Source organism: Lissotriton vulgaris, chromosome 2_1, assembly GCF_964263255.1.
Source record: "Lissotriton vulgaris chromosome 2_1, aLisVul1.2, whole genome shotgun sequence".
NCBI classification, from domain to species: domain Eukaryota; kingdom Metazoa; phylum Chordata; class Amphibia; order Caudata; family Salamandridae; genus Lissotriton; species Lissotriton vulgaris.
The window spans coordinates 1,168,440,829-1,168,453,581 of NC_141687.1; the positions used below are offsets into that span (position 1 = coordinate 1,168,440,829).

Here is a 12,753-nt window from a genome sequence, read left to right on the forward strand (position 1 = left end):
TGCTAGGAGGGTAACTTGGGCCTCAGCTGCGAGTCTTCATCAGGACGGGGTGTGTGGCAACCTAATCCTGGTGCCAAGCCTGGCTACTCAGGTATGGAGTAAAATCACGAAAGCCAATGGCCCCTTTGTCACACAGGTACAGATATCGATGGTGTGCAGGCACTTCAACACCAATCGTAATGTTCATTCGTAAATGATGAATGTGAAATTAATCACTGTCCTTAGTGGTGGAGGCTGCCGAATGCTCCATGTTGCTCCGGTCGCTTACGGGTGTAAGGTACCTAGAATTGAGCACCAGCAACTATAATCAATGGCTGGGATGGGCCTTTAATCAGCTAATTCCTCTTAAAGCTCACCATAGTCATAGAACTATCCCCTCTGAACCTTGGTATACCAATAATCCAAGGTTCCAAAAACAACAATGCTGCAGCCTTGAAAGAAAATGGAGGATTAATTATGATCCTATAGAAAAAAAGAAATGTATAAGCAATCTCTTCAAACTTATAGGGACATGTTACATAAGGAAAAAATATGGGATTTCACCCATAAAATTGATTCAGTAAAAAATTCCTCTTAGGAACTTTTTGCAACTATTGAGAAACTGGCAAACCTGCCTGAAAATAATATGAAAAGCCAACAGTTTGTCAAAAGTGTGGTCACTTTCTTCCAAGATGAGGTTAAGGGAGTATATGACTCCGTTAACCAGCACAAACACATCTCACTCAGCAGATGATGATATCACTACTATGATTTCTGCTCCAGCTTGTACTCGCACTGGAGACGCCCACCATGAATTGGCACAAGATAGTGCTGCCTCTTCAAATATCATCATGGATCCTGATACAACGGCTAGTAAAAGCCCCCAGAAAGGGAGCCCTTCACATTTTTTACTTTATTTTCTCCCCTTACCATTGACAAAACTTTGGGACTCTTAAAGACCATTAAATCGGGTGCCCCCAATGATCCCTGACCCACAAAGATAATGCACTTAGCTCCTAAAATAACAGCCACGCTTCTTACTGGCATCTTTAACAAAATGTTCAGTACTGGATACTTTCTAACAGAATGGAAGAAAGCTTCTATTCTCCCATTAATTAAAAAGCCTAATATGGATTCTACAGACTGTAACACCTACCGGCCAATTTCACGGCTTGCATTCTCAGCAAAGATTGTTGAATAAGCAGTTAATATAGAACTTACCTCTTTCATCAATGACAATAACCTAATAGATGAAACCCAATATGGTTTTAGAAGGTATCACAGTACCGAACTAGCACTCATCACAGACTCTGAGGAAATCAGGCAAACCCTTGATGCTGGTGGGAATGCTGCACTGATTTTCTTAGATCTTTCGGCAGCATTCGATACGGGCAACCCTTCACTGATCATAGACCGCCTCACATCCTTAGGTATCTGGGGCAATGTGCTCTCCCTCCTAAAATCCTTTCTTTCAGGATGAGAGCAGACGGTGGCTCTAGACGGTGTCAGCTCATCCCTTTTTTCTCTGCCTTGTGAAGTCTCACAGGGCTCTGCTCTGAGCCCTACCTTGTTAAATCTCTATGTGGCTCAGTTAGAAATTAAGTCTATAGTTGACAGTGTTTTGCACCCTGTCCATGTAGAGACCTTCACTCTAGTCAGGTTAAGTGGATTACACAGCTAAGATAACCCCTGCTCACCCCCTTGGTAGCTTGGCACGAGCAGTCATGTTTATCTCAGAAGCAATGTGTAAAGCATTTGTACATAAACACACAGTAACAAAGTGAAAATACTACAAAAGGACACCACACCAGTTGAGAAAAATTAACCAATATTTATCTGCATAAAAACAAGACCAGAATGACAAAGATCCAACATACACAAGTCAAGATATCACCATTAAGAGGATCAAAATAGTTCCGCGTACAGAAAACTATTGATGCGTCACTTTTAGCACAATCTACCAGGGATGCATCAAATCAATGACGAAAACAGGTGCAAGGGAGGAGAGGCACCGGAAAAGCAAAGCAATGCATTGATTCCTTACTGCAGGTGAGGTGATGCATCGGTTCCTTACTGTCAGGGGAGATGATGCGTTGGTTCCTTACTGTGAGGGAAGGTGATGCATCAATCACTGGACACGCGTGCTTGGTATCTTACTGCTGGGCAATGTCAATGAACTTGGCGCCCAAGGACTATGCGTCGATAATCGAGACGCAGTGTGTCAATGCCGCAGCGGAACAGGTGCTGCATCAATTTAACAGTTGCAAAGCAGGTAATGCATCAATTTCTTCAGCCGCACAGCAGGGCCCACATCCGATTTGGAGAGTGTGCCATGGAAGTGGGTGACACAGTGCGTGGGAAACGGGTTGCAGTGATCTTTCAGCTACACGGCAGGTGCTGCATCAGAAAAAAAAACAGGTGCTGAGAGTCAATGCATGGATTTCCTTGCCAGATTTGCCAGATTCCACTTCCATGAGGGAAGTTCCTACTAAGAATCAAAATTGTGAAATGGCAAATAGACATAAAAATTTATGCATATGGATTCCCATCATTCACCAAGCCTGGTGATCAGCTTCATCATTTGGGTATCCTTTGATGTGAAAAATGACAAACTAGCTCTATAAACATCAGAGCTTACGAATGTCAAACAGGTGTAATTACCAAGATGAGCAGGATAGAATATGTGGGACCAAGTTTTTTATGAAAAAGTTTTTTGTGAAGACAGTGCAAAATAGTGGGGTGCAAAAATATAAATTGGTGCGTGAACAGACTAACAATTTTTATTCGTGTCAGTCACGATCAAGGATTAAAAACGTGAACGCCAGGACTAGTTTTAACAAATAGCTGTCCTAAGTCAGAGTGGTCAACATGTTTCAGCACTTTAGGCAAAAGATTAAGCCATGTGCTTTCGTCAGGACCTCAACAAACCAAAAGGCAATTATTGCTATTTACAATACATCAAAAAGGATATGGTGTGAGTACAAAATCTCACATTCCCGTTTTTCTCTTGATGTCTTCAATTTTCTGAAAAAAATAAATGAACAAGCACAAAACACATGTGATTCTTAGAAAAACACGACCAGATAGTTCTCTCATAATATGTGGCCACGAAATGTTGTGCCATCATATATGTCCCTGAATGGTACCAAACTCCATCTTACCTTTGTAATATGGAAGACAAAACCTCACCCCACCTGGCAACGGCTCAGGATATAGGAGGCACCGCTCTAAAAAGAAGAATACACCAGACTAGAATTCTTGTGGTGTATCAGACTTTTACATTAAAAACAGTAACAGTTGTCCCCAGCACACAAGCACACAACCAACTAGGCATTAGATACACTCTCATTATATTTATGTAGTTTGATGGTGGGTAAAGACAAAGCCCAAAGAAAACGTAATCTGCTCAAAAACATATTCTACATCTATATGTGAGCAGAAGTTTAGTCAGATGAAACTCAACTGATGGGGTACACCTAGGAGGGAAAGAGCTGTTTTTATCTTTTCTTTACGGACAGGCAAACTACCTTCTCCACATTCCATTGTCCCCTTAGAACTTTATCAATGCATTTGCAGACAAGCTACGGTATCATGTTCACTTGCATAGCTCATAGAATTTTACAATGTGGAAAAAGCTATATCAGCCCCTTGTATCTGGGCAGCTACACTGTCTCGCGTGCCATATAGATGAGCATTTATATTCTATCCTCTTATTTCAAAGAGCGCAGCGTAATGACAGGCGCAGTGTCATATCCACTTCCATAACTCTTTGCAATGGGGAAGTAAAACTAAACCAGCCCCCTGTCTCAAGGCACACTATCTCGCGTGTTATATAAATGGGTATTTCTATGAATATTTCTATTCTGTCCCCATGATTCAACCAGCGCAGCATATTACTCAGCGCGGTCCCGTAACTCATAGATCTACGCAATAGGGAAACCAGACTAAATCAGCCTGTATATTCTGGGTAAGGCCGCACTGTCCCATGTGTTACATGGATTACCACTATATCCCCGTGAATCAACGAGCGTTGCGCACCACCAAGCGCGGCTTACTAGCAAGGCATACCAGGAAACGAAACAAAAACTTTCACCTACCTTTCCGTCGGTACCTCGGACGGTCAGCAGAGCCGTCGGGGAGGTACCAAACGGGTGGGCGACAGAGGCTTAATAGCCTGTGTACATACGGCAGTCTTCCGGGTCCAGATCTGAAAACTCGCGGTACTACGAATACCGCGAGACTTCGAACGGAACTACGGAAAAGAAGGGAATTGTAGTCCAAGTCTGGCCCGTGAAGGTGGAAGCATACTTAGCACGAAATGTACACCAAATTTATAAAAGAGGGGAGGCATGAGATCGAAAATAGTCTATCCCTCATTTACCTGTCAAGTGTAAATCCCGAAATATCCCCAAGTGTTAAAGGACAGTCTATAATTGCCAAGACATATGGGAAATGTAGTTCCTGAAGTCCTAATCTCTACCACATAATGGGATATTGACCTCAACACTATACTATCATGACACTTCATTCTTTTTCTGATAATGTGTATCCATGATACAGTCAATTAGAGGTAGTGCCCAGATGTAGTGAAGACAGTACTCTTGTGGCATCGCTCACAGATTTTGAAACAACAGACATATTTAAAGCGATGACCAAGGGATGGAATCGTTTAATCCATTTGTGTCGCTTTTGAGTCTATAAACCCAACGCTGTTCTCTGAGGAACAAGAATTTAGCAATGTCAGTGACATGCTGAGGGATGTACGGTTGTTCTAAAATAGTCCATGTATTCTCCTCAGGTTTATGGTTCAGTTCTAGAAAATGGGCAGTTAATCTCGTAGCTTGTTTTTTGCACCTTATGGTGCTCATGTGTTCCATAATGCGCAGCTTAACCTTGCGTGCCGTCATGCCCACATAGTAAAGTTTACAAGGGCAGGAAATAAGATAAACCACTCGCTCGCTGTTACAGTTGGTCATCTTCTTCTGTACCCATGGGCGTTCGGTGCCTATGTCAACTGTCTTGGATTTCTTCGTCATGGGACACACCTTGCAAGTGCCACAAGGGAAATGACCCTGTAGGTTCGCAATACCCTAGATGGTGTCTTGTGTGGCTGCTTCGGTGGTGCGTGGCCTTGTGTGTACCAGCTTGTCTCGTAGATTCTCTAGACGCTGGAATATATTTTGTATGTACCAGTCAGTCTGGGGCTACATATTCCAGTTAGTCTCTAAACTTTGGCCTCTGACCCTATTATATCTTTTTTGTGTGTTGTGTCCACTTCCATGAGCCCAGGACCTGGATTTGGTACCACTTGGCTAGTCAGGGCTCTCAGCTACAGAAGAGCCCCCCAGGCACTGATAGTTGAAGTCTTTGATGGCCCTGAGACTTCTTAACAAGAGACAAACATGCACAAGCCCTTGGGGAACCTTGGAAAGCAGGATGTAGAAAACAAAGTGCAGTCCTTTCACTCCCATGACAGAAGCAGCAAGCAGCAGTCCAGCACAACAAAGCAACTATCAGAGTGTCAGTCCCCCCTACAGCAGCCAACTCTTCTTCCTGGCAGAATATCCTCTTAGTCCAGAAGGGTCCTGAAGTTATGGTGTCACAGCTCCAGTACTTATACCAGTTTCTGCCTTTCAAGTAGGCAAAATTCAAAGGAAAGTCCTTGTAGTGCACAAGACTCTGCCTTTCCCTGACCTGGCTCCAAACTCACTACAGGGAGGTGGAGACAGTTTTGTGTGAGGACAGACTCAGCCCTATTCAGGTGTCAGTGACAACTCCTTCCATCACTCTATTACAGGGTGACCCATCAGCCTGGTGATGGACCATCATGGCATGCAGGGCACACCTCAGCTCCCTTTCTGGGACTGTCTAGAGTGAATGCACCAACAGCACAACTGTCACCCTCCATCAGATGTGGATTCTATAGTCAGGCAGGGGGACAGAATGGCAAAGAAGAAAAATGCCCACTTTCAAAAGTGGCATTTTCAAACATGCAATTTAAAAACCAACTTCACAAAAAGATGCATTTTTTAATTGTGAGTTCAGGGACCCCAAACTCTAAATCTCTATCACTTCCCTATTGGAAGTTACCACTGTAAGAGGTTACAAGCCAGCTTCAATGTGGGAGAGATAGTCCTTGCAATAGTGAAAAATTAAATTAGCAATATTTCACTATCAGGACATGTAAAACACACCAGTACATGCCTTACCTTTTAAATACACTGCGTCCTGTCAATGGGGCTACCTTGGTCCTACCTGAGCTCTTGGTTTACTCCTTTATCTTCACGTTAGGAGAAAACATAGATTTCAGATTCGGGTTATCTTGCTTCTCTTTGTTTTAAGGCATGCACATTTTTCTCACTTTAGGTTTTTCCAACTTCAAGTTTTCACTTTTCTACAGCAAAGCTCCCAGTATTAATTGTAGAAATACAATGTATAGAACCAACAAGCACTAAGACTTTTGTTTTGTGTTGTAGATATGGACGAAAATTACATTTGAGTCTTCTTCACCAGATTTATGTTTTAAGTTGTAATTTGCTATCCCCTGACGAAGGGTTCAGTTTGAATCCGAAATGCATTGGGAAGGATAACATTGTTCAAATGCTAAAGATATTGTTATCGGATCAAGTATTTTGATTGTTCCATCATTTTTGTTTCATTGAATTTAACTTTATGTTTCGCATCAAAGAATGAATTTTGCAAAAAAAAGGTGATAACATACTGCAAATATGGATAAAAATATTATGTAATATCACTTTGAGTACGTTTGATATCTTATGATGTAATTGGAGATTAACTAATGAAAAGGTAATTAGGCCTGTTCCGGCCTGTGTAGCTGTGCGACACGTAGTCTTTGGTTTCCAAGGACTCATTGAATTAAGTGGTTGTATTTGCCAGGTCGACATGGCAGATTAAAACTGCATCAACAGACACCTGCAGTGGCAGGTCTGAGACATATTTGTAGGGCTACTCATGTGGTGGCACAATCAGTGCTGCAGGTCCACTAGCAGCATTAGATTTACAGGCCCTGGGCACCCCTGGTACACTTTACTATGGACTTACTAGTAATTCAAATATGCAAATCATGGATAAACCAATTACAGACACATTTTACACAGGGAGCACTTGCACTTTTGCACTGGTCAGAAGTGGTAAAGAGTACTAAAACCAGCACACAGTCAGAAACAGGAGGTCAAAAGCAAAGAAGACAGGGGAAAAACACACCAAAGATGCTAGGTTTAACAGACTCCACTGGCGACTTTCATTAAGTCATATGGCTTTATGCTTGTGTCCTGTGCAGATGACATCTAAATTGTGGCGTCGGTGGCTAGCAACTCAAAGGTTCCTGCCACCAGATGGTATAACTACTTAAAACTAAATTCTCATAAAATCAGAAGTCATTATATTTGGTAGATATTCTTCCTTCTGGTCTCCGAGATGGTGCGCCGGAATTTGGCACCTTCCAAATCACAGTTGCAAAGGTTAAAATCCTTGGGGGGGCTTTGTGGCAGCAAACCGTCATTTGAGGGTCATATTAAGCATTTTACTTCTGCCTCTTTGTTCACACTGAAACTGCTTAAGAAAGTTCTCCCTTTTATTCTGGTGGAACTGCAGAAAATGGAGGCATCTGCTCTCAGTGTACTAGAACTAGACACCTGCAAAGCTCTTTTTATGAATATTCAGAAATGATTTCTGAAGACCTTACAGATGATTCAGAACGCGGCAGCCAGGCTACTGGATATCCCTAAAAAAAATCGGTATCGCAGTCCCTAAAACAGCTGCCCTGGCTTTCTATCAGGAAGTACATTGAATTTAAGTCACTATGCATTGCATTTAAGCCCCTACATAATAAAGGTCCTAAATATCTTAAACAAAAATTTCTTTGCTACGCTCCAGCTAGACCTCTGTGATCTGCTTCCTCGTACAATTTTGTGATTCCCAGGTTTAAAAGATCTTCCTGGAGTGGTAGAGGTTTTGTAGTCTGCACTGCCAGACTGTGGAACTCTTTGTTCCTCAACCTTAAAAGAACCACTGATCTACTGGCCTTTAGAAAAGCATTAAAAACGTGGCTCTTTAACCAATAAAAAGCTGTCCTCCTATGCGCAGTCCTTCATTAAGTAATTTGCTTTCTTCTTTTTGGGACAGAGCCTAGAGACCCTCTGTTAGTAGAGCACTTTAAAAATCCTTTTTTCATTAAATTTCATTTTTCAATGATGGACTCTGCAATGTGTGTGAGAACAGAGACACATGAAATTAAGGCACCCAGTGTGAGAGGAAAGAGCCCCCAGACAACCAGTCTCTGCAGGCAGTGTAATGAGGGAGAGGCCATGAAGGGTAGGCCTCTGCTGCCTGTGTTTGGAATATTTCTTTTTAGGTCTCAGCCTAGCAGACGGTGCAGCGGTCTGGTTTGCTAAAGAGATCTTGGGGACATTCAGAAAGCTTCCCTGTGAATGCATTCCACCCTTTGCTGAGGATTGGTTTGTGGTTTGTAACTCACATTTACTCGGTTTCTACTGTATCCTTTCATCTGTGTTCGATTTCTGTAAACTGCCCTTTAATTTTGTTCTTATAGGCTGTGCATTCAAAGACTAAGGTCAAACGTCAGGCTCTGTCTTCAGAGGGAGCTTGGTGTTTACCTTACTTTTTCTGACTTCAAAGTGAGAGGATTTATGAGACAATCATGCTGTCTACTGAGGGTGTACTCAAGAAAGGCTGTAGGATGCTTAAAACACAACAAAATGTAAATGTCTGTTATTGAACTGTCCAGATATTTATGACAATATCAGAATTAAGAAAGCACAAATAAAGAACCTTTTTTTGGTAATTCTGATGTGTGGTGGAAACAAATATTCTAATATGATCCACACAAATCAATACACTAGGTTATAACATTTCCACACATTATTGTTTGTGCACTGTATACGTTTATTAGTAAAACTGTGTCTGTAAAAATGTTATGGCCATTTCAATTGAAGATGTGTTGTCTGTAATTGCACCACACAATGTATACTCTACTTTTATGCCAAGCCACTCTACTCTACACCCCTCCAATCTACGCCACTCCACTCTATGCCACTTCACGGCTCTCTACTCTACTCTGCACCACTCTACTCTATGCCACTCTACTCTGCGTCACTGCCCTCTTTACCACTGCACTCTTCACCTCTGCACTGTACACCACTCCAGTCTAGGCCACTCAAATCTATGCCACTCTACTGTACTTTGCAACATGGTACTCTATGCCACTGCAGTCTACACCACTCCAATCTAGACCTACTCCACTCCACACTGCAACACTGCACTCTATGCCACGGCACTCTATTCTGTACCACTCCAGTTGAGTCCAGTGCACTCTGCACCACTTTAATCTGCTATGCAACATTGAACTCTGCACCATTCTACTCTATGCCACTCTACTCTGCCACTGCCCTATATCACTTCACTCTATCCCCGCACTCTATGTCAATGCACTATATGCCACTATATTCTACCCTGTACCACTCCACTCCATGCACTTCACTCTACTCTGTGCCACTGCACTCTTTGACCTGACCTCTATGTCACTCTACTCCACTCTGCACCACTCCACTCTATGCCACTCTACTCCACACTACTGCAAACTATGCTGCACCACTCCATTCTACGCCACTCTACTTTGCACCACCCTACACCATGCCACTGCACTCTATACCTCTAACCATTGCACTCTACACAACAGCACTCCATTCCAATGCATTTCACACCACTTTACTCAAAAGCAACATATTCTAGGCCACTGCACTCCAGTCACGTAGCTAGGCACTTTGCCGCCTGTGGCGGTCCCTGCCTTTGCCACCCCGTGGCCGTGCTGATGAGTGGGTGGGAGCCGCCCCCCCTCAAAACTTGTGCCGCCTGGGGTGGACCACCCACCTCCACCCCCCCTTGCTACGCCACTGCTGCACTCTACGCCAATCTACTCTGCACCACTGCACTCTACCTCACTCTATTCCACTCCACACGACTGCTCTCTATACTACTGCTCTCTAATCCACTCTACTTTGCAACACTGCACTCTCCACCACTGAACTCTACGCCCCTTTACTCTGCACCACTGCACTCTATGCCACTGTATTCTATACCCTTCTAATCTACTCTGTACCACTGCACTCTACACTACACCACCTTACACTATCTCACTACACTCTATGCCACTCTACACCACTGCACTCTACCCTGCACCACTACACTCCATACCACTTCACTCTACTCTGAAACAATATCGTCTATGCCACTTCACTCTACACCACTCCACTCTACCCTGCGCCACTCCAATCTACCCTGCGCCACTCCAATCTAGGCCACTGCACACTTTGCCACTCTACACTGCACTACTGCACTCCAACTCACTCTACTATGCACCACTGCACTCAATGCCACTATACTCTACTCTGCAACATTCTACTCTACGCTACTCCACGCCACTCTACTAATCTATACGCCAATCAACTCTACCGCACTCTAATCTATTCTGCACCACTTTACTATGCAACACTACACTCTACTCTACACCACTGAACTCTTTGCCAGGATAATGCACTCTACGCAAATGCAGTCTACGCCACTACACCACATGTCACTCTAATTGCTTTCTACACTACTACAATCTACACCTAGCCACTCTACTCAACTCTGCATCACTGCACTCTACGCCACTGCACTCTGTGCCAATCCGCTCTATGCCACTCTAATCTACTTGCACCACTGCACTCTGGAGCCACTGCACTATGCTTTCCACTGAACTCTACTCTAAATCACTGCACTCTACATCAAAGCACTCTGCCCTATTTTATTCAAAACCAATGCACTCTACGACATTGCACTCTCCGACACTCCACTTGGGGTCACTTTCCTCCATTAAACTCTACTCTAAGACACTCTACTCCACTCCCTCTGCGCCTCGCAATGTCACTTTTCTTTACAACACACTACTCCACTTTATGCCATTCCACTTTACCACTTGCCACTCCACTCTACGACAATCTGCTCTTCTCTTGGCAAATCCATCTACTCTGTGTTACGCCTCTTCACTCTATGACACTCTACTCCCTCCACTCTTGTTAACAACGTGGCTAAAACACATTGGGAAAGCCCTCGCACCCTCAAGACCTATTGGCTTTGCCAGTGCTTGTTATATATAGCATGACCCCGACCCAAAAGTATTGGAGCTCTTTACAAGAGCACCAGTTACATTACACAAAGATTTTTTTTATAGGCACAGGGAGATTAAGTGATGTGCCCAGCAGGGCTTTAAGTGGGATGAAAAAACTGTTTGTCTCGCAAAGGGGCGTAGCTTAAAACACCAGCTAAATATCTGTACTTAGCATAGTGTGCCGCTCGTCTGGTATGCTGCTGGTTCTGTCATTGCATCCATACATTTAAGACAACAACTAACATTACACCTACAACAAGCCAGGACTGTTGGCTTTGTCAGTGGTTGTTAGATGCAAAGATAAATAAGCAATAACAATGGCTTCGTTGTGTATAATATTGAAAATGCTTCAGCTCTTGTGTTACAATAAATGAATATGTCCTTGTAACTGGTGGACGTGTAAAGTGCTCCAATGCCTTGGGTCGAGTTTGCACTGAAAAAATAGGCCTCATGGCAAGCGTAAGGGTGACGCAGGCCCTTTCACATAGGGCTTACCCCATGTGAAAGGACACATTGCTGGAGTTGTATCTGTTTTCAATTAAACAAACAAATGGTTCTGTTGGGTAAGGCCAATTACTTTGTAAAATGCCAGTATATGCACATGAAACAAATATAAGAACTCTCTGATACAAAGCTGCAAATTGAGAAATCAATGCTCAAGCAGAAAACACGAATGAGTGATATAGCCAAATGTTGTAATTCATAAGCATTTATATTTAGAATTCAAAATCGTTTGTGCTGAATTACTCCATTCAGTTACAAAACAATCAATACAAAGTATTGACCATAGGGTAGGTTGTCGCGGAGGTTATTGATGACGTCATGATGATTTTGTCAGGAACAGAATCAGACCTACTTCTTTTCTTTGATTGGCTAAACAAGAGGAACAATGAAATCAAATTCACCATCACCTATGATCAGAACAGCATTACCTTCCTGGATCTCACTTTTCAAGTAGAGAATGGCTTGATTTATTGTGATCTATATAGGAAACCGACTGAGAGAAATACTTTGCTCAAATATGACTCACATCATCCTCGCAACCTCCGCGACAACCTACCCTATGGTCAATACCTAAGGATGAGGAGGAACTGCACCAAAAGGGAGGACTACTTCAAGGAAAGTGATACACTGACCAAACGCCTACGGGAACGTGGCTACCCCCTCGGCCTACTGAAACGGGCTAAGAAGAGGGCATGGTACTACCCGAGAGAACAACTCCTGAGACCCAAAGAAAAAAAGCAAGATGCCAATAGCCTGGTCTGTGTCACCACCTTCCATTCTAAAAGTAACATCACTAAGAAAACAGTATTGAAATACTGGAACCTGGTAGCCTCGGAACTAAGAATGGAGGATAGTCCGCTGTTTGCATTTAAGAGGGGGCGCAACATAAAAGACAATGTTGTCAAGGCATATCTCGAGCCACCCAAACCATTGAGCCTGCGTGATCAGCTTGGTATGCCCCCTGTATTGGGCCACTTCAAATGTGGGACATGTAAGGCCTGTCCCTTTAACATGGAGGGGCCCCGGCTGATACATAACAGTAAAACACATATGTTGCCATCACTAACCAACTGCAACACCAC

The 12,753-nt window shown here is 43.3% G+C and overlaps 1 long non-coding RNA gene across 1 annotated transcript; it reads right to left on the bottom strand.

The window, feature by feature from the left end:
* Positions 1-1,795: 1,795 nt before the first annotated feature.
* LOC147731753 (uncharacterized) lies at positions 1,796-4,179 on the bottom strand. Its single transcript, XR_015308652.1, has 3 exons — positions 4,077-4,179; positions 3,141-3,206; positions 1,796-3,003 (listed from the first exon to the last, which is right to left on the bottom strand). It is a non-coding gene; the product is annotated as an uncharacterized LOC147731753 (long non-coding RNA).
* Between the last annotated feature and the right edge of the window lie 8,574 nt (positions 4,180-12,753).